Raw genomic sequence first — 27,094 nt, 5'->3', positions numbered from 1 at the left:
TCTATGTTCCCCTCTAGGGACATTTGACAATGTCCATACATATTGACTGTCACTCTTGGGGCTGTAACATCCTGTGTCTTGTGGGTAGCAGTCAGTAATCATTTCACAGTAGTCTTTTGCAACAAATACCACCTAAAAGACAAAAGAGCTGAGATGGATATATATATATATATATATATATATATATATATATATATATATATATAAAAGCCAGTGACCATTTTCTTAAAGTTTATATCATATATATTACATGTTTCATGTCAATGAATGTACTTATATAATATGAAAAGATAGAGAAGTTTTTATGTACAAATGTCAAGTAGAACATCTTTCCATAAAAATTATGTTAATCTATCTTCTTTATTTTTCCATGAAATTCTAGTAGATATCTTTAAAATTTTTACCTTATACAATAAATCATCTAGAATTTTAGCTACAGACAATGGAAAATGTTCTTTGTAGTACAGATCCTTTTCTTGCATATTTACTATGGAACTAATCTCAAATTCAGTCATAGCTTTGCTGATAACACATGAAATGGAGGAATTGCAAAACCTGCCTTTGGTAAATTAGTGGGAAAATTACATATTAAACAACATCTGTCTTATACATATAGCCACAAGTTATTAATTATTTTTTCCTGTTCCTTGTAAATTTAGAACAATGACCACATTACTCTGAACTTGTCTATTTCTTCTCAGCTCTAGGGGAAGGTAGAGATAGAAGACAGAACAATAGAAATATTGATGTATAGAATTTTATCAAAATTCATTGAAAATTCTTATTGAAAAATAGATTAAAAGTGTTACATGTACTCAATATTTACTTTTCATGCCAAATATTAGCTACTGTCACCATTAGTTTCTTCTTTGTTATCTGGAATAGCAAAATCCAACACATCATATGTATATTTCCTTTGGATGACCTTAATAATGACTCCCCACTCCAATTTCCCACCTATTTTTCCAGGCAATATACTGCTAAACACAGATGTTACAATACAAGTTGTCTTTGTTGTAATTATAAAGCACTAAAGAACTAAGTGTAACATACAAATTATTACTCTTGGGACACTTCTGAAGTTTGTTTATAGCAAAGATCCATTCAATCATTCCTTCAATAGTTTGAATTGACTGAACAGTCTTAATTGGCCTTCTTCTGGATGCTGCCAATAAAGAATGAACAGCAGGTCAATATTCTGAATATCTTTAGCTCATCAGTAAGAAAGGAAGGCAATAGGAAAATAGGCAAAGCTGTGTTTGTTTTTGTGAAAGAATCTAGAATATGCCATGGGACAGGAGAATGTATAGTGGGTGACTTTCTACATACTGTGTTTTCTGAGTCTTCATCCTGACAGGATGCTTTCCTGCAGAATACTCTTCTGTTATGATTTTTGAGTATTCCATTCTTTGGATCTTTCAAAGGACTATATATTTCTGAGCCTCTAAAGCTTCTTAAAGCAAAAATACCATAATAATTTCAGAGAAATATTCAGAGATATCTTAAGTATTTCAAGATAAAGAGAGCAATGCAAAGCAGGTGAAAGACTAGTGCACCTTCAATAAAGAGACAGCTGTACTTATTTGTTTACTTTTGAGAAATCAGGGTTTGATTTCCCTCTCTGTATAGTAAAAATGAGTAGACTTTACCGAGTTGTTATTTGTTTTGATCTAAGCAGAAGTATTGCTTTTTCTCCTTCTGTAACTTTTGGCAACTCTTACTCTTCTTGAAATGCACACAGACATATAAGGGCACATGCCATGAATATCCATAACCCAATATTATTTTAATTACTTGAGCCATGTGTAACATGAGTCATAATTGGTCTTAATAATAAAGCCTGGAGTCAGATATATGGGAACATGCTGAGAGATTAGAGAGAAGAAGGTAATGGTGAATGTTCTTCTGTGTATATATTTATCGTATTTCTTGATTAATAAAACACTGTTGGCCAGTAGGGCAGCAATATAGGTGGGACTAGGATATGAGGAAGAATCTGAGAAGTGTAGGCAAAGAGAAATCATCCCAGGAATTGATGTAGCTGGGCAGAATCAGAATATAAGCAGGGACAAACAGGAAATTACTATCTTCTCTTCTCTGTGGACACTCTGAACAGTCCACATGTAAGATGCCAGAGGAGTAACAGGTCCCTGAGCCTTTCTTTGGAAAGAGAAGACTATGTGGAAATACATAGATTAGTACTTATGTATTAATTATTAAGTCAGTCAGAGCTAGCCAATAAGACATGCTAGTTAAAGTTCAACTACTTTATAACTAATCCAAGTTTTTGTGTGATTATTTGGGGGCTGAAGGGGCAGTGAGACCCTGGTGGCTGGCAAGAAAGCCTCACATTACAAGAAGGAGAAAGCCAAAGTCATGCTTACCTCACTAGCTTTCCAGCAGAAAAGAGACTGAATTAATGTTTCCTCCCACCTATGTTCCTTTCCATGCCTAGCCATCTCACTACATGTCTGTCTGTACAGACCTCCAGACCTCTATGGTTAGATAGTGGCAATCTCCTCCCTATGATCTTTGGACAAGTCTTATTTATATAAACAAGATATAACCTCAGCTATACTTTATTACAATATCCAGCTTTTGTTTTATACAATAGTTATATCATCATGAATTTACAACTGTCTGCCTGCAGTTCTTTGCTATACATATTCTTTGAAATCCATACTATTAAGTGTGGATTCCCAAAGTTTTATATTCAGCATGCATGCCTGATGTCATCTTTTGGCCCAAGAATGAATAGATTTGTGTAAGTTTGTAAATATGAAGCTGTCAAGTTAGCATTTTCTTGAATTTCTGAGCATGATGTCAAGCACGTTCAAATCAGAACACTTAATCCTCTTCATAATTTCACTTTCTAAAGTTGCATTTTTAGTACTGGTCACATATGTACTCTCTCTCTAGAAATATCACTTCCCCAACTAGTCATTAAACATTAAATATCAAATTACCCTCACATGTATGTGGCAGAAGCATTATGTCCAATAATTTGTTTTCTTACCATTCTTCTTTTCAGTTTGAATTTGCAAATAAAAAATGGAAGCATCTAAATAAAAATAGCATTGGTTAATGTTGACCTTTGTGGTTAGAACTTAATTATGAGTATCTCAGATAACTTTTATTCACATTTTAAAGATATGGATGTCAAGTCAAATTGATAAGGGCTAAAATTCCTTAATTCCATCTTGACTACATTAAGAGACATATAGGGAATTATTACAGCAATTGTGGAAATATCTGTGCAGGTTTATACACCATTAATTTTATCAGGAAGCATCAAACATAATGATTTGATTAAGCCTTGATGAATTCATAATATAGTGATATATTGGGACATGATAAAATGTAAGAAGAGTTGCTCAGGTAGAGGAAGCAGTGCATTGGGAGCAATATCTTGATTTGCCTTTTTTGGTATCTCCTGTCAATTCCCTGGCTGCTATGGCATGATCTCCTTGGTCACAAGTCTCACACTTTTATAGATAGACTGACACCTCTGAAGCGGTTAACCAAAATAAAATTTTGCTCAAATAAGTTGGTTGCACAATGAGAAAGGCAATTAATATACTCAGGAATATCTATGCTTTGATACAGATTTTCTACATCCATACATTATACTTACTCATGGTTTTCTTGCTCATCATCCCTCAGGCATATCTTCCATGAAGTCGGCACCTGCCACTTTGATTGTCTGTAATAAGTTTCTCGAACACATCTAATTCCTCACATTAAATTAGAATTCCAAATGTACTATTAACTATTTCTGCTTCTGTTGCTCCTGTGGAAATACCTCCTCCATTTCAGTTTGAAATTTGTGTATATAATTGTGTTTCTTTCACATGGCTTATGATAAATATAAATACTTTGGTATTCATGCAAATTTAGGGGTTATGTTCATTTCTCTTGTGAGAATATATGATTATTTATTAATGAAAATATGTTAGTACTAGTCACTGCTCTATTGATCCATTGCACTCCAAACAGACTCTTGACATACTACTATATGGTTCAATAAATATTTTTGATTGAATGAATTAATAATGAATCTTTATTAAAACTAATCAACCTCTTTACTATTTTGAGCACCCACAACTCTAATATTAAAAGAATGTTGAATTTAAAATGACCTGTTCTTAGTTTCACTGAATTAGAAGTAATTTCAAATCATCTCAGATTTTCTAGTAATACAATTTAAAGTGATTTTTTAACTTTCTTTTGTGTATGCTTTGCATTGTACTCTTATTAACATTTTGTTAGGTGTGAAACATTCAAACACAGGAAAACACACATGTTTCAAATGTGTCATTTGTGAGGTTAACATCCATAAATTACTGATTTCTTCTGAAATGTCTAGTCATGACAAAAGGATTTTATAGAAAATAAAATAGTTTGAAGAGTTGAAGCATTCAGTATAGTTTTTCTAACTATCCAAGGACAAATATGATACTTGCTTAGAAAAGAAATCTCTCCTTATGGGGGCAGGAAAAGGGTCACTAAGTTATTTTAATTAAAGCAATTTATTTAAGGACAAAAAGATAAAATCTATAGAAAAAGTGAGCCCCAAGACTTTATCTTTTCTGTCAGTGATAGACAAGGTCTTCGAGTGAGAATAGGCAATTCATATTCTAAGCTCAAAGCAAATAACTTTAATTAAGCCTGACTGTTGGGTCGAAACTTAGGAGACCTTTTTAATAAAAGAGATCACATGGATGAGAAAAGTTTTAGTTACAACCTGAGCAGACCAGCTTCCCCTTTTCCTTGTGAAAGCTTTAACAGTTACTACAATATATTTGAGGATGAGAATAGATGAAATAAAGAAGTTCTGAGATGTGATGGTGATGTTATGAAATAAGAATCAGTGATGGCATTTTAGCGACTCATTATCAAGGTTCATATTTTAGAACAAGGTGATGTAGTCTGTACTGTCTATAATCCTTCTCAATAATAGAATCATGTACTACTTCCCTTTCATTGTAGCAAACTCAAAAACAGGTACTGAATATATCAAGTCTCATGGACTATTCAAGATTTTGAAGTCAGAAGAATATATATATATATATATATATATATATATATATATATATATAATATATATGTTGTGTTTATTTATTTTTCAACTAAGATTTTCTCTGTTTAACCCTGGCTATCCTAGAACTTACTCTGTATACAAGTCTGGCCTTGAACTCAAAGATTTCTCTGCCTCTGCTAACTCAAGTACTGCGATTTAAGGCATACACTACCATTGACTGTTTATGATGTGTAAATAGCACAAAATTTAAAAAAATGCATTTCTGCATATTTCACTATATATTCACATATGGTATAATAAACATTGTACCATAAAATACAATGTCAATAAAATCCAGTAAAATTCTAGATACAAGGAAGAAAGTAAGATGGAACTAGGATGTGTAATAGAGAAAAATGATTGTGTTACTCCTGTGAATAGTGCCTCTAGGTTTTATATCACAAATCCACAGTCCTTTTATTTTGAGCTTCAGGCTAGTAATCTGGCTAGCTTCAGGCTGGTAATTTGTAATTTTAACATTCCTAATGGCATGATTTTATTCAAGCTGGAGGTGCAAATTTCTCTTGCTCCAGACCAAAGTAGCACCATTGTTCAGTTACTTTTTATGAGTTATTTTCTTAACAATTCATGTAACCATCAGCAGAACAGCAAGAACATAAGTCTGAATATATTGTGTCAGTATCTCTACTATTTCACTAAAATGCTTTCTCTGCTATTAAAATAGTATTCTTTTCACATTTACATAGCTATGTTGAATCTTTACAATACCAAATGTTTTATTACATAATAAATTGTATGAATATTATATTCACTAAATTTCTTTTTTTTAAGGTTTATTTATTTATTATGTGTACAGTGTTCGGCACCAAATCTCATTGCAGATGGTTGTGAGCCACCATGTTGTTGCTGGGAATTGAACTCAGGACCTTTAGAAGAGCAAGCAGTGCCCTTAACCGCTGAGCCATCTCTCCAGCACCTATGACCACATTTTATTATATTCACTAAATTTCTTTAAACATACACAAGTAATGTGGGAAATTACCAATATGGAGCCAGGTAGAAATACAAGGGATTTTAATAGGAAAAAAGCCTTACTTATAGAGTGACCAAGCCAGCCAGCTGTGCAGCAGTCTGTACAGCAAGCCAAAAGGGAAACTGAAACTGAAACCAGCCACCTGAATGCCTCTCACTTTACGTCACCAGCCCCTAATCAGGCGTGGCTACATGTTCCCCTACAATTCCCCTTTTAGTCTAAAAGAGGATAAAACCTGACGAGTGCAATGTATCCAAAATTAACAGTCATAAAGGTGAAATATCAGAAGATAAAACAATCTACTTATGTCAAATCCTATCTATTTTAACTAAACCCTAAAGCCATCTGAAAGAGGTGTCCAAGCCTGAACACCTCCTTCCAATCCCAAACATAAACAATAGCAAACTATCCTGAACTAGGTATATAAACTATCCTAAGAGACAACAATGGGGGAAAGGGAGCATAGCATCCTCCAAGTTACTTCCTGCTGAAATGGGATGATGACAGACTTGTGTAGTCCTGCAGGAAGAAAATGTTAGTATAGTGAAAGCATTGAATGGATTGTATCTAGTCCATGTTAGATGGGATTCGCTTGATTTAAGATCTCGCTTGAAATCCTCAACTTGATTGAAGTCAGTACCCGAAGCTTTGGCCAGAGTATCAGTTGAAATGGAACAAGTTGAATCCAGTGCAGTTCAGCAGGTGTGGCCCAATTTCTTTCCGGGGTGTCCAGGAATTGCAGTCAGGAAGGTCTTCATTGGCTTTGTTGAACTCAAACATAAACAGCAGAGAAATGTTTGTTTGTGTATGTACCCATACTGGGAAAGACAACCATGGGAGAATAACGATTATGAGAGGATATATACCTTGAAAGAAAGAATCAAGAAAAGACAAAGACAGTCCCCAAATTCTTCTCTTATTTTTTATTACATCAATTGGCTTCTTGATACAATGCAGAAACTCTGAAGTTTAGTTAAACAGCATACTTGGATTTTAGAGGAGGAAAGCCAAATCCACCTATAAATCCAGCATTGGTTTAATTGAATAGGGACTAGGAAATAAAGCAAAATAGAGTCCTCTGAGAGACAGATGTAATGTTTACCTTATGGCATGTTCCTTTTGTTTGATGGTTATATCTACCTTCTCTTGATAAGTATCTACCTATGCAGTGTCCTTTGGCTTCCGGTGATGAGTTTTCCTGTGAAGATAAAAGCAAAACACTTCCCTTTCCTTTGGGAGATTTCTATTTAGTTTATAAGATATACTTTAGTACAATACCTGTCACTTGTCCTTGTTAAGAGGTTTGCCGATATTGACTCGAATCTTGATCAACTTTTATGGTATCCAATTTTTTTCTTTTCCTGTGGAAACAAATGCAAAACCCCTTCCCCAATATAACACATGTCCTGGTTTCCATGCAGAGGTTAGTACATCTTTGAAGTATACCTACTGATTTAGTTCAGCAGTTTTCTCCATAGTCCAGTATCTTTCTGCAGCCGTTTGTCCTTTTTCATTGGCATTAAGAAAGATTAATATTAATAAAGCATTATGCAACCTAAGTTTGGGGGGCTTAGATTTCCAAACTTGTTTGTTGAGCATCTCCTTAAATGTTCTATTAGATCTCTCAACAACTATTTGTCCTGTAGAATTGTGAAGTATACCGGTAACATGCTTTATGTTATAATATTAGAAAAACTGTTGCAATTTTGTGGAGACATATGCTGGAGCATTGTCAGTTTTTATTTGTGCAGGTATACTAATAACTGCCATCACCTCTAGCAGGTGTGTAATAACAGAATCAGATTTTTCAGGGTTAAGAGCAGTAGCCCATTGGAACCCTGAGAATGTGTCTATAGTATGATGCACATATTTCAAATTTCCAAATTCGGCACAGTGAAAGACATCCATCTGCCAAACCTCATTTCTCTGAATTCCCTCAGGATTACAAATTGCTAGGGCTTTTCTTTCTCAAGCCCTTGCATCCTCACCTCTAGAATTTTTAATTTCCTGTTGCCTTTTTAAACCTTTTGAAATGGCTTCTCCTACCCAAGCTCCAGTGTCTTGCACATGATAGTCAATGTTGGCTGCATGCAAAACCCATTCTTCTAGCAGAGCTGAAATGAACTTTAAAGGCAAAAGTTTTCTTTTGCATATTGGGTTTGCATTTTCATAAGCTATTGTATATATAATTGATTTTCTTGTTTCTGTATCTGTTACCTGTAATTCTACTGCCCTAGTTAACCTTTGTAAGAAGTCCTGGAAATGTTCTGTAGGTCCCCGTTCTATTCTGATATAAGCTTCTAGGTGTTCTCCTGGCTCTCTAACCTTTTCCCAGGCATTAATGCTGCTTTCCTGCATAGAGAGAGTATATGGTTGTCATATTCAACCTGAACATATGGTTAGCATATATATCCTCACCAAGAATCTTATCTAGAGGGGCTTCAAAACCTTTTATGCCTTGATCCTCAAGGAGCTTCTCCTCTTCCCTCAACAATGCCTTCCACTGGATTTGGCATGAATTCTCAAGTACAGCTGCTACCATTCATTCCCAATCTGTGGGTGTCACCTGTTAACAGTTGCCCATGAATCTAATAGCTGTTTTACATATGGGCTATGGAGACCATATGAGAAAACTGATTCCTTAATATTCCTTAGATCCCATATGTTGCCATACAGAAGCCATCTCTCCCTCAGGATGTTTCTTAGAAGATGGCTTTTCTACCATGGTAGCTGGGTACAGTAATGGTGTATGAGTAACAACTTTAGATGAATAGTCTTGATATCTGGGTGGAGTAGGTGCCTCAGATTGGAGTGTTTCTGCCTCTCAGGCATCCCAATGATCTTTAAGCCTAGTAATGATATCCATATGAAAAGTGTCAATCTCCTTAATCATAAAAGATTCCAAGCATGTTAGTGAATCTGTAAATTGCTCTAATTGCTCCTCTACATGTTTTTCCAAGTCTTTAATATGGTCACCTTAGACAGCATTTGGATGGTATGGTAACTGCCTTCTAGGTATTGAAGTCTGGATTCGAGGTCATGATTTGCTGATTTTGAGTCCTCAGCAATCGACTATGTGGACGTATCTAATCTTTCAGCCCTGTACTGTAAAATATCTTCCAAACATTTGAATCAAGACTCAAATTTGTGATCTGCTACCTTAGATGCTTCATAATTGAATGGAACTGTCCAATTCTTCAACACTATCCTGGGTATTTTGCACCTTTGCATCTAGTTTCTGGGTAACAGTGCCCATTTGAGATTCTAGATGGATATAGATGTTCTTTTGTTCATCAAGGTCCTCTGATAGCCTAGCCTCTAATGCCTCAGACATGGAGGATCTCTCTGTGTTTATCTTATCATAAATACAATGCATCTCATCTTGGGTAACAGACAGCTCTGTCTTTAGTGTATTGGACACAGAGCCAAGCTTTACATCCAATTTCCGTTCCACATGCTGCACAATTGTGGTCTGACTTAAACTGTTCTCCAAAGTCTCATTGCATAAAGATGTTGTTATTTCCTACAATCAGGTGGTGAGTTTATCTTTGTCCCTGTTCCTGAGGTTTCTAGCTAGGAATGTTATTTGTACCAGCAAACTAACTGCCATTACTGCATATAGGTTGGGAATTGGCAGATTAGCATCCTCCTCAAACATTGAATTCACATAATAAGCAAAAATATTACCAATTTTAGCAAATGATAAATATTCCACCATAATTTTACCTGATTTCTACTCTGGATGCAGTAACTATCTTTGGCCAGCAGGTGACAAATTCGTTCACTTAATTCATGGTGTTTCTCAGTGGTTGGTGGCAGCAGTGGAGTGAGTTCACAAAGGTGGATGGGCTTACCTTAGAGAGAATACAGCCCTGTGGCCATAACACTAAAATATATGAGGCTTTACCACTGCAGCAGCAAGGGGAAACAGTGGACCCTGCTGAAAGCCAAGCCCTACTTCCGAGGCCTCTCAGCTAAGCATAGGAGGCCTCCGGGTGTGGGCAGTCTGAAGTCCGATACAGTCGGTGCCTGCAGCTAGAAACTGATAGTAACCATGGGGAGGTGTGGCAATATCGCAGCTGGGCAGACAGTTATGAGCAGCTCAACAGCAGCTGGAACATGCTTGTGTGGCACAGTGGGTCAGCTACAAGCCTGTAGCACCTGTGGAGAGAGGGCGCTTTCACGGCCTAAGCCAAAGTCCGTGTGGGACCCGAAGGCTGTCCCAAATGCACCTAGGTTTACAAGATTCTGCTCCTGACACCAGATAATGTGGGAAAATACCAATATGGAGCCAGGTAGAAATACCAGGGGTTTTAATAGGGAAAAAGCCTTACTTACAGAATGACCTAGCTAGGCAGCAGTCTGTACAGCAACCTGAAAGGGAAATCAAAACCGAACCCAGCCACCTGAATGCCTCTCACTCTACATTACCCTGAACATGCCCTTACAGGTGTGGTCAGGCACACGTATAGCCAGCCCCTAAGCAGGTGTGGCTACAGATTCCCCTACACACAAGTATAATTAAAGTATATAATTTGGCTAGAGGAAAGCATACAACTTTAACTTAAAAATAAATATCCCTATTAGGATGTTTTTCACTTGTTTGGTATGGGAATAATGGCACATTACACACTATTGTTGAGAGAATTAAAATCTTCTGAAGCCCCCCTCCAAGCTTCACAAACTAGATACACTTCAGTGACATTGTAATAGTGCTGTTGAATTAATTTCAAGACAGCAGGCTGATCATTAGCAACATATTAAGAATTAAATTCCTTACTTCAAGAACAGAAGACAGTGTGATGTGAGGAATGTTAAAAAATTCTGGATAAGTTTCCTGATTATTCATAAGTCAATGGTAAATAAACCAAAGATTTGGCAGCTTCAAGAATTATCACTTGAGATTTTTGAAAGATAAATCTTATATTGGTGACTTAAAAGGAAATAAAGACACATATCAGGTTAAAATACATACTGTGGTACATCTTTTAAATTGCAAAATGTACAATTGCTTACTCTCTTGTTATTCACTATCTACTTCAAAAATTGATAGGAAGAAATTTAATTTTCACATCTCAAAATCAAGTCTACAACATTTTCTTGACAGATGGCACTGTTGTCTTAAAATGTTAGCCTTCTGAGTAAGTATGTACTTAATAAGATAAAGAATTGTTCTTTACAAAGCCATGCTTTTAAATGTTACAGCAGTCCTAATGTAATTTCAATTAAATAAAAATTAAAGCTCACAAAATGTCACAAAAGGGTAACCCAATATTTGATTATCAATGTGCTTATTCAAAGACATATTTGCAGTTGTACATTAAGAAGGTATTGGCTCCCTTTTCCAAGAATCAAGTACCTCAGGTTTAAGAAAGTGTTTGGATGACTTAAGAGCAGAGTTTATAATTATTCCACAGCTTGGAGATTGTCTCTATTCATTTACATTCCAACACAGTGCTAAAAAATACTTGTTCTTGTTGTTGTTTTGTATTGTTTGTTTGTTTTAGTTCATCAACCAATATGCCTCAGAATTAAAGACACTCATGTTCTTGTCCACTGCCTTAGAAGATGATCTTGCCTAAGTTACATAGAACATTGAATATTCAATTCCTGAGCCTTCTCCAAGTGCAAACAATCCAACCTCATATAGAGGTATTATACAACCTGTCAATATAAGTATTAACACCTCACTCTTCTGGTTGAAGTGTGAGACAACACTCCTACCTCACTTCTCTGGTAATATTCTTCATTTTTGCTTTTATACATGAAGAATCTTGTTTAAGGGAATTCTCTCCTCCTTCTTCACTAAAAAAGTGTTATCTCCCAGTTGATAACTTTTAACCCATCATTGTAAAATTTATTCACAATTTATAGCTTAATATTCCTGTTGTTATCCAAATTATTCTTTATCAATATTTCAATGTTTATAAATTGAAGAGGAAAATCTTACATTTTTCATATTTAATGCAATATAGGGTCATCTTTTGGTCTACAAAAAAAAAACATTCATGTCGATTATATGAGAAAGATACAAACAAATTATTCCATGGAGAAATATTACCTTTTTAATTGTAATGGTTAACTTTGTGTGCATATCATGGTCACATAATTTTTTTTTGATGATTTGATATTGGATTTCTTTGTGTAACAGTCCTGGCTATCCTGGAACTCACTTTGTAGACCAAACTGTCCTCAAACTCAGTGAGACATGCCTGCCTTTGCAAGGTGCATGCTACCACTGCCCAGCAATAATTTTTGTTTTAGTGTTAATTTTATGTAATTTCTTATGTTCTTTCCCACTATGAAATTACATTTGAGATAAGAAAAGAAATGAGCAGAGAAAGTGAATTATTACTCACCATATTAAAAGATAAAAGCTATTAATGAAAATTAAATCCCCTTTACTCAAGCATTTAAATGTTTTATATTTGATTATGTATATTTGTATTCTATAAATTTAATTAACACAGTAATGTATACATTCTGGGCACAGTGTAGCCTCTCAATATGTGTGTACATAGAAACATATATATCCATGTTTTTTGTCATATTCAAGGGACCAGCTCCCTATTTTGGCAGGCATGACAGTCTAACATTTGTTTGCCTGACCTGACCTTGGTCACTAAGAGTTCAGATGCCTGGCTCATGGCAAGGAACCAATCAGAAGATTGCTGGTGGTGCTATGCTTTACAGCTCTGGGTATGCTTTATAGACAAGTGCACAGCAATGATGTGCAGAGCATAGCGATCACCCTGGGAGGGCCTATGGGCCATAACAACCAGTTGACCATTCAACACAAGGCAAGCCCTCCAAGCCTGGAGGCACACCAATCCTGAGCCTGTGAATACCCCTAGACACTTTCCTTACACTGCCCTATAAGATCTCTCTGCCATGGCTTTACGGCATCTTTCCTAGCCATCTGCCATGGTGGATGGATGAAAGGCTAAGGCTTACATGGGGTTGCTTTTAAAACAACTGCAATAAAACCTCTTGCTGCTTGCATCAGCTTTTGATTCCACCTGGTGATTGGGGTCTTCTCGGTCCTGGGATGAGATCCTGGGGTCCTGAGCCTTCAGGGTCTTTCAATATAAAATCTTCAAAAAACATAGCTGAACAAGTATACTAGCATCTTTTTCATATGCATGGACATGAAAGTAAGCCCCAGAGTAATGATGTAAATTTTCCCTTCTTACATATTTGTGTGTTCACTTTATCAAGTCAGCACAGATATAAATTTATTCTATGAAGTTTATATGTATAATTTAGTTATTAGTTATGTTGTGATTTCTATGGTAAAACAAGATGACCTGAAGGCAAGGATGTAATTATATCACTAGACCCAAAATTAATGAAAATGGGTGTTTATTGGGGACAATTACACAGAAAAAATACAAAAAACTACTGGAGAACTTCCCTCCTCTCCCTAACAGACCTGCTGATCCACCAGAAAGAGCTTACAAAAGAATGCCACACCTCAAGCTTCTCTCTTTCTGCTTCCATCTGCTGAAGCCAAACCCAGAGGGGTGTGGCTGCCTTTCAGGTCCACATACCAGATGACTACAATTCCCCTTGTAGTCTAAAGAAAAAGGTTTGAAGCCTGATGCAAACATATATACAATGATAACAAATGTCAAATATACTCAAAGAAAAGGAAATATAAACATACCCAAATTAAAACTTACTATCAACAAAAGCAACATTAAGTAATAGATGCACTACATGTTCAGTATCAGGGTAAAGGGATGACACAGAATACTCTGATAGCAGCCCTAATATGAAAAGTCTAAATCTTGTCTACCTGAGATAAGAGAGGATATTGTTATGACTGTCATCAAAGACCTGAGAAGGAAATAATACTAGGGTTGGCTGGAAATGCAATCATGTGACTTCCAAAAGTACAATTGAAGACAGAAGCAGTAGACTACCTGGACAGTCACCCAAGGTCTGTCAGCAACATTGGGGAAACCAACTTTGGCTGTGGCCTAAAGTATCACATAGACTGTTTCAGAAGGAGGGAATTTGAAAAAAAAATGTCTTACTCTGACTTGGAAGGGTTCAGTAGTCTTCATTACATTCATTTCCTGCAAGCTCAATTAGTGCAGCATGTCCAAGGTCAAAGGTCCAAGAGGGGATGGAATTTTGCCCAAGAAGTCAGCAGTTGAGGAGAGAAAGAACTCCATATGGAGTGACATCATTGCCCAATATACTCTCAGGAATAGCTGGGAGCTGTCAAGACTACTTGTGTCTCAAGTCAATGGTATACTAATATTAAAACATTTAATTGCCATACTCTGCAGGTCATAGGAGTATTTGAAGATCAAATATCTATGTCTGACTAACCTCATAGGTACAAGAAGCAAGGGTAACTATAATTTGTAATTCTCAGAAAAATTGTTCAATGGTTGTTGGGAGCCAAGAAAGATTCTATTAGAAAGTGTCTTGGGGTCCAAAAGACCTCCAGTTACATTAACAGGGAGCTCTGGTCCATATTTGTATTGCAGATGCTAGCTAATCAACTGTTGAATGGCATAGACTGATTGGAGAATGCCTCCTAGTTTGCATCTCTACAGAACTAAGCTTTTGAATAGGCCTGCTCCAGGGCAGAGGGCTAGGTGTACCTGACAAGTGAGGATACATAGTTAGGAGGTATCTGTCTACCTGAGGAGAGATGGTTGAGAGAGATCTGCTTATAGGGTCTAGTAAAATGGAAGAGAAATTGTCTCAGGGTCATGGAAGCTTGGTTGGGAAACAGCCAGGAAGATGCTGAATAAAGAAGACGCTCCAGTTTTGCAGCATGGAACTGAGAACTCTCTAAAGATGACAAGATGTCTATGTCTGGTCTTTATTGCCATTGGGTTGCTAGCACTTTTCAAGTCCACATTCCCCCACTCAGGCCGAACCTTGTGGCATCTGTGGTTTGGGGCTGAGACATGCTTGGCTACGGCAACAAATGGTTGAAGCTTCCCAACATAATCTAGCTAGGAAAATTACTTCAAAAAAGGTAACTATATATATCTCAATGATAGAGACAGAACTGAAATGTCTTGACTAGAGATAGAAATGTAAAGTGCAATATGATATAATATCCTAAGTTTTATCAATATATAATATTATACTATATATATATATATATATATATATATATATATATAAAGATGGTTTTATATTGGTCTGCAAAACATCATAAACATAAAGAAAACCCTACTTAGTCAACATACAAGAATCTAACAATTTATCTATAGCTAATGGTTAGTTCAAAAAAGATACAACCACAACATTCCAAACCCAATTTTATATCTTAAAACCAACCATAAGCAGATGATAATTATCTTTTTTTCAGCATCAAGAGAAAAAAATTCCCTAGGCCAACTATAAGGAAAGAGGACATTGTTTTTCTTAGATTTACTTCCTGCTGAAAGCGGATGGACAGTGATACTATGGGATCCTGTAGGAAAACAAAAATAAGGCAATGGAAAATCTTGAGAGGGATAGCTGTAACATTTATAGTTAGTTATAGTCTGAGTAGCAGGAGATGCTTGACTGAAGTTCTGATCTGAAGCTCTAGAAAGAATGTTATAAGAAGTTTTACCCTTTCAGCTAGCTAGTCTGGAATTATATATAGCAGTATTAATCCTAAACTGGTTTTAGAGTGGTATTTACCACAAGTTGAGTCACGTTGAATGAATGAAATGGGGCCCCATCTTCTTTCTGGAGACTTCAATAATTGCTCTTTGGAAATGTTACTGTTAATTGTGGAAGACTTAAACATTAATATCAACACACAAAGTTCAATTTTTATAGGTATGCATCCTGGGAAAGGTAACAATAAGGATGCAAATAAGTATGAAGAAAATTAGGATTTTAGAGATATTACAGAGTTTAGACAAATAATAACCCCTAGATTTTTCTGCCTTACACCAATAGGATTCTTGATAAAGACAGAAACTCTGAATTTTACTTTGACATCATGCTTGAATTTAGAGAAGGAAAAGCCAAATACAACTCCGAAGCCACCTTGCTTTAATATGAATTGGGGCTAGCTAGCACAGTACTAGAATGTAAGAAGATAAAGATTTTGTATAGAAAGCTTTCAAAAAGAATAGATATTGGTACCATAAATCAAATTCTTTTTTGTTTGATGATTTTTTTCTGGACACCTATCCCTTCTTCTTTAGATATCTGCATTTGGCTTCTTGAAGCTGGGTGTTTTCTGTGTTTCTGTAATGACAAGAACCGAATACTCCCTGTACCTTGTGAGGTCTGTATATATCTCTATACATCTCATCATGAAGATATTTCTCCTGTTCAAATAGGATCTTGATAAACTTTGATAGTATCCAAAACTTTTCTTCTCCTTTAGAAAGAATGACGAATCCGCTACCCCAATATGACACATATCCTGGTTTCCATACTCAAGAGAATACATCCTTGAAATAAAGTTACTTATTTGGCTCAGAAGTTATTTCTCTTGTCTGACATCTCTCTGCATCTTTTTTTTTCCTTTTTCATTAGGATTAATAAAGTTTAAGTTTAGTAAAGCATTATGTAATCTTGGGAGTCTTGGGAGTCTTGGTAACCTGTGTCTATGTATAGAGCGTTTCCATTAAAGTACAATTAGATCTCTCAACATCTGCTTTTCCTGTAGGATTGTGTGGTATACCAGTAAAATGCTTTAGTTATAAAATTCTAAAAACTGTTTCAATTTACTGGAGACATATTCTGAAGCATTTTCAGTTTTTATTAGTGCTGGTATACGCATAATAGCCATTGCTACTAATAGGTGTATAATAACAGACTCAACCTTTTTGGAGCTCAGAGCAGTTGCCCATTGAAATCCTGAAACTGTCTATTGTATGGTGCACATATTTAAATTTAACAAATCATGCCAAGTTAAACACATCCATTTGCAAAATTTCATTACTATATATACCTTAGGATTACTACCTGATGGCAAAGGAGTTTGGTTATAGAAAGAATATGTAGGCCTTTTTTTACTCTTTCCTTAGCTTGTTACTAAGTGATAGAAAAATTATTTTTTAAACATTTACTATTCACATGTTTCTTTTTTATGAAATTCTGCAGCCTCCGGAACACTTATTATTAATAAATGATTGATTTCATCACTGCATTGTGCTACAGGACCACCTAGCACACACATGTTATCAGCCCACTGTCTGATGTGGGGTTGGTGAAGATCTTTTCCCATTCTGTGGGCTGTGATTTTGTCTCACTGACTTTGTCTTTTATGTTACAGAAGCTTCTCAGTTTCAGGAAACCCCAATTATTTACTGCAGATCTCAATTTCTGTGCTACTGGTGTAATGTTCAGGAAGCAGTCTCCTGTGCCAATTTGCTCAAGGGTGTCTCCCAATTTCTCTTCCAGAAGATTCAATATGGCTGGATTTATGGTGAGGTCTTTGATCCATTTGCACTTAAGTTTTTTGCATGATGACAGATAAGGATCTATCTGCAATATTCTTCATGTTAGAATCCAGTTGTGCCAGCACAATTTGTTGAAGAGGCTTTTTTCCATTGTATAGATTTAGCATCTTTGTCAAAAATAAGGTGTTTGTATGTGTGTGGGTTAGTATCTGGGTTTTCAATTCGATTCCATTGGTCTATCTGTCTATTTTGGATGACAATACCAAATATGGCTCTATAATAGAGCTTGAACTCAGGGATGGTGATGCCTCCAGAAGATCCTGTATTGTACAGAGTTATTTTTGCTATGCTGGTTTTTTTTGTTTTTCCATATAAAGGTGAATTTTGTTCTTTCAAGGTCTGTGAAGAACTGTGTTGGGACTTTGATCTGGATTGCATTGAATCTGTAGATTACTTTTGGCAAGATTGCCAATTTTACTATGTTGATTCTACCTATCCAAGAGCATGGGAGATCTTTCCATTTTCTGGTATCTTCTATAATTTCTTTTTTAAAGACTCAAATTTCTTACCATACAGGTCTTTCACTTTTTTGGTTAATACTTCCTCAAGAAATTTTATGTTGCCTGTGGATATTGTGAAGGGTGATGTTTCTGTGATTTCTTTCTTATTGCATTTATCATCTGTATATAGTAGGGCTACTGATTTTTTTTAGTTAATTTTGTTTCCTGGTACTTTGCTGAAGGTGTTTATCAGCTGTAGGAGTTCCCTGTTAGATTTTTTGCGAGGGGTTACTTGTATAGACTACCATATCATCTGCAAATAGTGAAAGTTTGACTTTTTCCTTTCCAATTTTTATCTTTTGATCGACTTTTCTTGTCTTATTGATCTAGCTAGAACTTCAAGTACAATATTGAAGAGATATGGAGAGAGTGGACAGCCTTGTTTTGTTCCTGGTTTTAGAGGAATTGCTTTGAGTTTCTCTCCATTTCCATTGATGTTAGCTGTTGGTTTGGTGTATATTGCTTTTACCATGTTTAGGTATGTTCCTGTTATTCTGGTTCTCTCAAAGATTTTTTTATGAAGGGATGTTGGATTTTGTCAAAGGCTTTTTCACCTTCTAGTGAGGTTATCAGGTGGCTTTTCTTTTTCAGTTTGTTTATATGGTGGTTTACACTGATGGATTTTCATATGTTGAACCATCCTTGCATCCCTGGGATGAAGCCTACTTGATCATATTGGATGATTTTTCTGAATCGTTCTTGTATTGGATTCGCCAATATTTTGTTGAGTATTTTTGCATCGATATTCATGAGGGTTATCAGTCTGTAGTTCTCTGTTTTAGTTGTATCTTTGTGTGGCTTGGTTATCAAAGTGCGTGTAGCCACGTAAAAAGAGTTTGACAATGTCCCTTCTGCTTCTATTGTGTGGAACAATTTGAGGAGTACTGGTATTAGCTCTTGTTTGAATTTCTGGTAGAATTCTGAAGTGAAGCCATCTGGCCCTGGGCTTTTTTTGGTTGGGAGGCTTTAAATGACTGCTTCTATTTCATTAGGGTTTATAGGTAGATATAAACTGCTTATCTATTCTTGGTTTAATTTTGGTAAATGATATCAATCCAGAAAATTGTCCATTTTTTTTAGATTTTCAAAGTTGTGGAACACAGGTATTCAAAGGATGACCTGATGATTCTCAGGATTTCCTCAGTGTCTGTTGTTATATCCCCCTTTTTCGTTTCTGATTTTGTTAATTATCATGCTCTCTCTCTTTCTTTTGGTTAGTTTGGAAAGAGGTTTGTCTATCTTGTTGATCTTCTCAAGGAACCACCTCTCTGTTTCCTTGATTCTTTGTAAAGTTTTCCTAATTTCTACTTTATTAATTTCAGCCTTCAGTTTGATTATTTCCTGGCATCTAGCCCTCCCTGCTGAGTTTGCTTCTTTTTCTTCTAAAGCATTCAGTTTTTCTGTCAATCCTCTAGTGTGACTATTCCCCAGTTTATTCATGTGGGCACTTGGTGCTCTGAACTTTTCTCTTAGCACTACTTTCAGAGTGTCCCATAAATTTGGGTATGTTGTATCTACATTCTTATTAAACCCTAGGAAGTCTTTAATTTCATTTTTTTATTTCTTCCTCTTCCCAGGAATGGTGCAATTGACTGTTATTCAATTTCCATGAGTTTGTAGGTTTTCTGCGATTTGTATTGCTGTGGAATTCTAATCTTAAATCATGGGGGTCTGATAAGATACAGGGTGTTATTTCAATTTTTTGTATCTGTGGAGGTTTGCTATGTTGCCAAGCATGTGGTCAATTTTACAGAATTTTTCATGTGGCACTGAGAAGAAGGTATAATCTTTTGTATTTTGATGGAATTATCTATAGATATCTGCTAATCCCAACTGGGCCTGGTTCATAACTTCTGTTAGATCCTTTGTTTTTTTGATAAATTTCTGTCTGGTGGTCCTGTCTAGTGATAAAAGAGGGGTGTTGAAGTTTCCTACTATAAGTGTTTGTGGTTTTATGTGTGGCTTGAGCTTTAGTAATGTTTATTTTACAAATGTGGGTGATTTTATATTTGGGGCATAGATGTTTAGGATTGAGAATTCTTCTTGATGGAATTTTCCTATGATGAGTATGAAATGCCGTTCTCATCTCTATTGATTGATTTTATTTTAAAATCTAATTTGTTAGAAATTAGGATTGCTATAAAAGCTTGTTTCTTGTGTCCATTTGATGGGAAAATCTTTTCCCAACCCTTTACTCTGAGGTAATGCCTGTCTCTGAAGTTGAGGTGTGATTCTTGTATACAGAAGAAGGAAGGATTCTGTCTTCGTATCCATTCTGTTATCCTTTATCTTTTATATTCAGGTTAAGACCATTGACATTGAGGGATATTAATGTCCATTGATGGTTTTGATTGTTGCTTCATGATTTATTTTTGATTTATTTTATTGGTGTTGTTGTGTGTGGATTTTGCCCTCTTGTTTCTTTTCCTGTTTGGTAAAGTTGGATTTTCTATTACCTATGTTTTTCTGAGTGTAGTTATCTTTGGTGGTTTGGAGTTTTCCCTCTAGTACTTTCTGTAGTGCTGAATTTGTGGATATGTATTTTTTAAATCTGGTTTTGTCATGGAGTATCTTGGTTTCTACATCTAAAGGGATTGAATGCTTTGCTGGTACAGTATTCTGTGTTGGCATCCATGTTCCCTTAGTGTTTTTAGGACATATATCCAGGACCTTCTGGCTTTCAAAGTTTCCATTTAGAAGTAATTACATTTAGGTGTAATTCTGATAGGTCTGCCTTTATGTTACTTGACCTTTTCCTTTGCTGCTCTTAATATTTTCTCTTTATTGTGTAATTTTGGTGTTTTGAGTATTGTGTAGCAAGGGGAGTTCTTTTTGTGGTCCAGTCTATTTGGTTTTCTGTAAGCTTCTTGTACTTTCATAGGCATATCCATTTCTAGATTGGGGAAATTTTCTTCTATGATTCTGTTGAATATGTTTTCTGTACCTTTGAGCTGTATTTCTTCTCCTTCTTCTATACATATTATTCTTAGATTCAGGCTTTCCACGGTGTTCCATATTTCCTGGATATTTTGTGTTAGAGATTGTTGGACTTGAAATTTTCTTTGGTCAATGACTGTATATCCTCAGTGAGTTTTCAACAACTGAGATTCTTTCTTCCATCTCTTGTATTCTATTGGTTATACTCACATCCTTAGATCCTGATTGTTTATCCAGCCTTTGTATTTCCAGCATACCCTCATTCTGTGTTTTCTTTAGCATTTGTATTTCAGCTTTCATGCCTTGAATTGTTTCCCATGCTTCCTTCACTCGTTTGGTTGTTTTTTCTTTAGATTCTTTAAGAAAATTACTTATTTCTTGAATTTTTGTTTGTTTTTTTTCTTCTATTTCTTTTAGACATTTTCTTGTTTCCTTTCTAAGGGTCTCAAACATTTCATGAAGTAGATATTTTAGGTCTGTCTCTTCTTCTTCCTCTGTGTTGTGCTTTTCAGATCTTGCTGGTGGGGAGTCCCTAGATTCAGATCTCAGGTGTGGCTATTCTCTAATTTCTTAATATGAGTACTTAGAGCTATGAACTTTCCTCTTAGTACTGCTTTCAAAGTGTCCCATAAGTTTGGGTATGTTGTGTCAACATTTTCATTGAATTCTAAGAAGTCATTAATTTCTTTCTTTATTTCTTCCTTGACCCAGGAATGTTACAAATGCATGTTGTTCAATTTCCATGTGTTGGTAGTTTTTTTGCACTTTGATTTGTTTTGATTTCTATCTGTAAAGCGTGGTGGTCTGATAAGACACAGGGGATTATTCCAATTTTTTTGCACCTGTTGAGATTTGCTATGTTGCAGAGAATGTGGTCGATTTTTGAGAAGGTTCCATGTATTGCTGAAAAGAAGTTATATTCTTTTGTGTTTGGATAGAAAGTTCTATAAATGTCTGTTAATCCCAATTGGGTCATAACTTCTGTTAGTTCCTTTGTCTCTTTGTTAAGTTTCTGTCTGGTGGTCCTGTCCAGTGGTGAGATTGGGTTGTTGAAGTCTCCCACTATAACTGTGTGAGGCCTTATTTGTGATTTGAGTTTTAATAATGTTTCTTTTAAGAATGTCAGTGCCTTTGTATTGGGGGCATAGATGTTTAGAATTGAGAATTCTTCCTGATGGATTTTTCCTGTGATGAATATGAAATGATCTTCTTCATCTCTTTTGATTGATTTTAGTTTGAAGTTTATCTTGTTAGATACAAGGATAGTTACCCCAGGTCGTTTCTTGGGTCAATTTGATTGGAGTATCTTATCCCAACCATTTACTCTGAGGTAATGACTGTCTTTGAATTTGAGGTGTGTTTCTTGTATGCAGCAGAAGGATGGATTCTGTCTTCGTATCCAATGTATTAGCCTGTGTCTCTTTATAGGCAAGTTAAGACCATTAATATTGAGGGAAATTAAGGTCCATTGAGTATTTATTTTTGTTTGTTTTTTGTTGGTACTGGTATTGGATGTGGATTTACCCTGCCTTTTATTTTGTGTTTTGGTAGAGTGGGATTATCTATTGCCTATGTTTATGCTAGTGTAGTTAATTTCCTTAGGTTGGAGTTTTCCTTCCAGTACTTTCTGTAGGACTGGATTAGTGGTTACATATTGTTTAAATCTGGTTTTGTCATGGAATATCTTGTTTTCTCCATTTATAGTGATTGAAATCTTTGCTGGGTATAGTAGTCTGGGCTGGCATCCATGTTCTCTTAGAGTAGGTAGAATATCTATCCAGGGCCTTCTGGCTTTCAGAGTTTCCATGGAGAAGTCTGTTGTAATTCTGATAGGTTTTTTCTTTATATGTAACTTGGCTTTTTTCCCTTGCTGCTCTTAATATTTTTTCTTTATTCTGTACATTTGGTGTTTTAATTATTATGTGAAAAGGGGACTTTCTTTTGTGGTCTACTCTATTTGGTGTTCTATAGGCTTCTTGTACTTTCATTGTCATGTCATTCTTTAGGTTGGGAAAGTTTTCTTCTATGATTTTGTTGAATATGGTTTCTGCACCTTTGAGTTGGATTCCTTCACCTTCTTCTATACCTATTATCCTTAGGTTTGGTCTTTTCACGGTGTTCCAAATTTCCTGAATATTTTGTGTTATGGATTTGTTAGACTTCAGATTTCTTTGCTTGACAAGTTTATTTCCTCTAGGTTGTCTTCAGTGTCTGAGATTCTGTCTTCCATCTCTTGTATTCTATTCGTTATGCTTGCATCTGTGGTTCCTGGTTGTTCACTAAGGTTTTCTACTTCCAGCATTGCCTCAGTTTGTGTTTTCTAGATTGTCTCTAATTCAGTTTTCAGATCCTAAACTGTTTCCTTCAGCTGTTTAATTGTATTTTCTTGGCTTTTTTTTTCCTTTCCTTGTTTTCTTGCATCTTTTGGTTTGTCTTTTCTTCCATTTATCTGAAGGATTTTCTGATTCCCTCTCTTAGATTCTCTATCATTTCCATAAAGTTGTTTTTAAGGTTGCTCTCTTCTGCTTCTTCTGTGTTGGGATGTTCATGTCTCGCTGGTGTAGAGTCCCTAGGCTCTGGTGATGTCATATTGGTTTTCCTGTTGTTGGATGTGTTCTTATATTGTTGTCTTCCCATCTCTTGTTCCAGTGGGTACAGTTTGTGTCACTTCCTTTCCTGGTGTGTATGGGTCAGGTGTTCTCTACAGGTATGTGCAATTGACTTTGATACTGTAATGGGTTTCAAGTTGGGTTCAGGCAGGTCTCAGGCACTTGCTCTTCAGGTGGGTGAGAGCAGCACTGGAGCAGATATTTCAGCAGACTCTGGGTTACTTGGTCCTCAGGGGTCAAGTTGTCCTTTCCAAGATTCGTGGGCAGGGTTTGCCAGGTTGGGCAGATGGAAGTTGGGCCCAAGTAAGAGGCCAAATCAGCTCACCTGTGCACTTTCTGCACTCTGTGGGGTCCCAGAATGGCCCAGCAATCTTAGCAGAGACAGCATCCCAGGTTCCTCAGGGAACGATTCTGTCTGCCTACAGATCCTGGGGCAGGATTTCCCAGTTAGTATTTCAATCTTACATTCCATTTTTTGAATTCTATTTCTTATAGCATCAGAGATGGAATAGTTTTTTATGTTAGCTTATCGGTTTTATGTTCCATGTTTTACATTCTGTTTGTTAAATCAATATTGCAATTTTCAATGTTCTGAATCCTTTTTCCTAAGCTCTCAGTATTAGTCAGTATGGTATTTTCAATAGTATGAATCCTTTTTATTAATATCTCATTACCAGTATGCAAAGTTTGTATGGTTTCTATAAGTTCCTCATTCTTAGCTCTACTGTCCAACCATTATGTATATGTATATTATATGGATTATGAAGGTAGTTGCTACCTTGCATAATATATTTATATTTCAGGTAGGTCATAAGCCTCTTCTAAAATCCCATCTACACAAGAAACCAAAAGCTTTTTCACTTCCTGTATTGTAATATTATCTGCCATTGCTATATGTAGTCAATTTATCTTAAATAGATTCCTGAAACGTGGATATCAGGTTGATTTTTGGCTTGTAGGGAACCTTGAAGCTGGGCAGGCAAATCGAGTGGAGGTAAAACTGCTTCAGCTCAATGCCTTGGGCAATTTTCCAAAGGTTCATGCCTGCAAATCCAAGGCACTAAAAAGACAAGTGATGTACCGACTTTTCCATGGACAGGCCACAGAAACTGTGCAACCAACTCAGCAACAGCCAAATGTAAAAGCTGCTCATTGTACAGCCAGCCAGGAGTAGGTCATGGGGACCTACCCAAGCAAATGTTGGGCACCAATTGAAGGCAAGGATGTAATTATATAATGATCCAAGATAAATGTTAAATAGGTGTTTATTGTGTACAATTACACAGAAAAATACAAAGAACTGCTGGAACATTTCCCTGCTCTTCCTACTAGATCCGCTGACCCATCAGAAAGAGCACCTGACCTCAAGGAAAGCCATAACCCAAGTTCCTCTCTGCTTCTCTCCAGCTGAAGTCACAACCAAATGGGTGTGACTGCCATTTCAGGTCCACAGACCAGATGCCTATAGTGATCAAATAAAATTATAGTAGAAATTTATTTTGAACCTAAGGTTGCTGAGGGCTAAGTCCGATCATGGTGCTTTGCATGGCAGCAGGAACAGAAATTGAGTGCTCACATTTTGAAACAAAAAGAAAGAAAGAAAGAAAGAAAGAAAGAGAGAAAGAAAGAAAATAGTAGGTGCACACTATGTGGCAGGAAGCTTAAAGTCCTCAAAAAATCTGAATGTCCATCCTCAGTAATGTAATTTCTCCAGGAAATCCTTACACCCTAAACATCCCAAATGACACCTTCACCTCATGCAAAGTGTTCAAGTGCCAGATACTATTGGGGACATTTCACTCAAACTACCCCATTCTACTCCCTGGCCACCCTAATCTTGTGGCCATATCAAAATGCAAGACCGTAAATCAGAAAAGGAAATTTCAATTCATGTTGCCCCATGAAAGATATCACTGGATTTAGTTGCCTGAATCCATCCAGCTTTTCTGCCTTCCCCTTGCTCAGGTTCTTTACACTCCCTGTTTACACTTATTATTGCTAGACACCCCCACAAATTTGATGCAGCCATTACTTGGGGTCTTCAATGCAAATCAGGCTTCATAGCTTCACACAGTGACCTGAGGACCTCTGTGCAATGACTCCTCTGCTATACACCTGGCTTTAGCAGGATATCTGAAATCATGAAGGAATATACTTTAATACCTTTACTTATGTATGCTTCATGATTCTAATGGTAATACCACATGGACAATGCTGCCAAGTTCAGTTGCCAGTTTACAGCAAACTGTGGTCCACTGGAATCACATTTGAAGCAGATTTGGGTTTTGTTCTATTCTAGGAGCATCATATTCTTTGGACCTCTTCCTTTCACAAGATGGAAGCTTAATCTAGATCGGATCTTGTCCTGGAGATACAATTTCCTATATTCAATGACACATCAGTCCTTTCCTTGATCTTTTTATCTCTCTCAGGAGAAAATGTTGTTTGGCACATTAAGTTTCTTGGTCCTTTATCCTGTAACAAACTGTATATTTTGTCTGTTTTGTCCCATTTGCTTTTTATCATTATAGAGCTGCAAAACTGTGGTTACAAATTACCCTATGCCAGATGCCAGAATCAATATTAAGTTGTCTTAATATTTACTCTGCCAAAGAGATTAGTACATTACTTCCTAATTTAAACCATGGCAAGTTCTTGGGTGAAGGGCAGAAAGCAGCCACATTTGTTGGCTACTTATCAGAATAATGTTCACCACCACAGTCAATAACTTCATTTCCCTCTGAAAACTCTTGAGCTGGGCATCTAAAGTTGACATAGCTCTCAGTTCTACTGCCTTCAGACACTCATTAAAATGTTTGAGAGCTTTTTCTGAAGGCTAAAAGTTTTCCACATTCCTCTAAAGAAAGCAAAACAAAACAAAAACAACAGCAAACCCCAATGTGGTCATTCTGGACATCACAATAGTGCATGTCCTCCCTGGTACTAATTTCTGGCTTTTTTATTGCTGTGAAAAAAAGCACCTTCACCAAAAATACCTATACAAACAAATGAAAGTTTATTTTAATCTTATTTTTAAAGAGAATTATGGTTCATAATGACAAAGTGAAGGCATGGTGGCAGAAACAGAATCTGAAAGCTTGGAAATTTCTGGAACTGAAAGCAAGAAACAGCTAGTTCCCTGGGAATGGCATAAAACTTTTGAAACCTATAATCCTTTTCCAAGTGAGATCCCTTTTCTATAAAGGTCATATCTCCTAAACTTCCTAAACAGCAACACCAACTGGGGACCAAATATTCAAATATTCAATACTAATGGGGAAATTTCATTCAAACCACCACATGTGTGTGCATATATGTGTGTTTGTGTGTGTGTGTGTGTGTGTGTGTGTGTGTGTGTGTGTGTGTGTGTGTTCTCCTGTATCTTACAAAATTTACTTATCCTGAGAAAGATCACAAATCAGGTTTTAAAAATAAAATAGAATCTCAGACATCTTAGATTCTCAGCTGGGCTTCCCAGTGCTTCTGGCTTCATATCAAATGTTGGCATTGTGTGTGTGTGTGTGTGTGTGTGT

This window comes from Cricetulus griseus, chromosome 3, assembly GCF_003668045.3.
Source record: "Cricetulus griseus strain 17A/GY chromosome 3, alternate assembly CriGri-PICRH-1.0, whole genome shotgun sequence".
In the NCBI taxonomy this organism is placed as follows: Eukaryota; Metazoa; Chordata; class Mammalia; order Rodentia; family Cricetidae; genus Cricetulus; species Cricetulus griseus.
The sequence above is the reverse complement of the archived record's forward strand: the minus strand, read 5'-3'. Positions refer to the sequence as shown.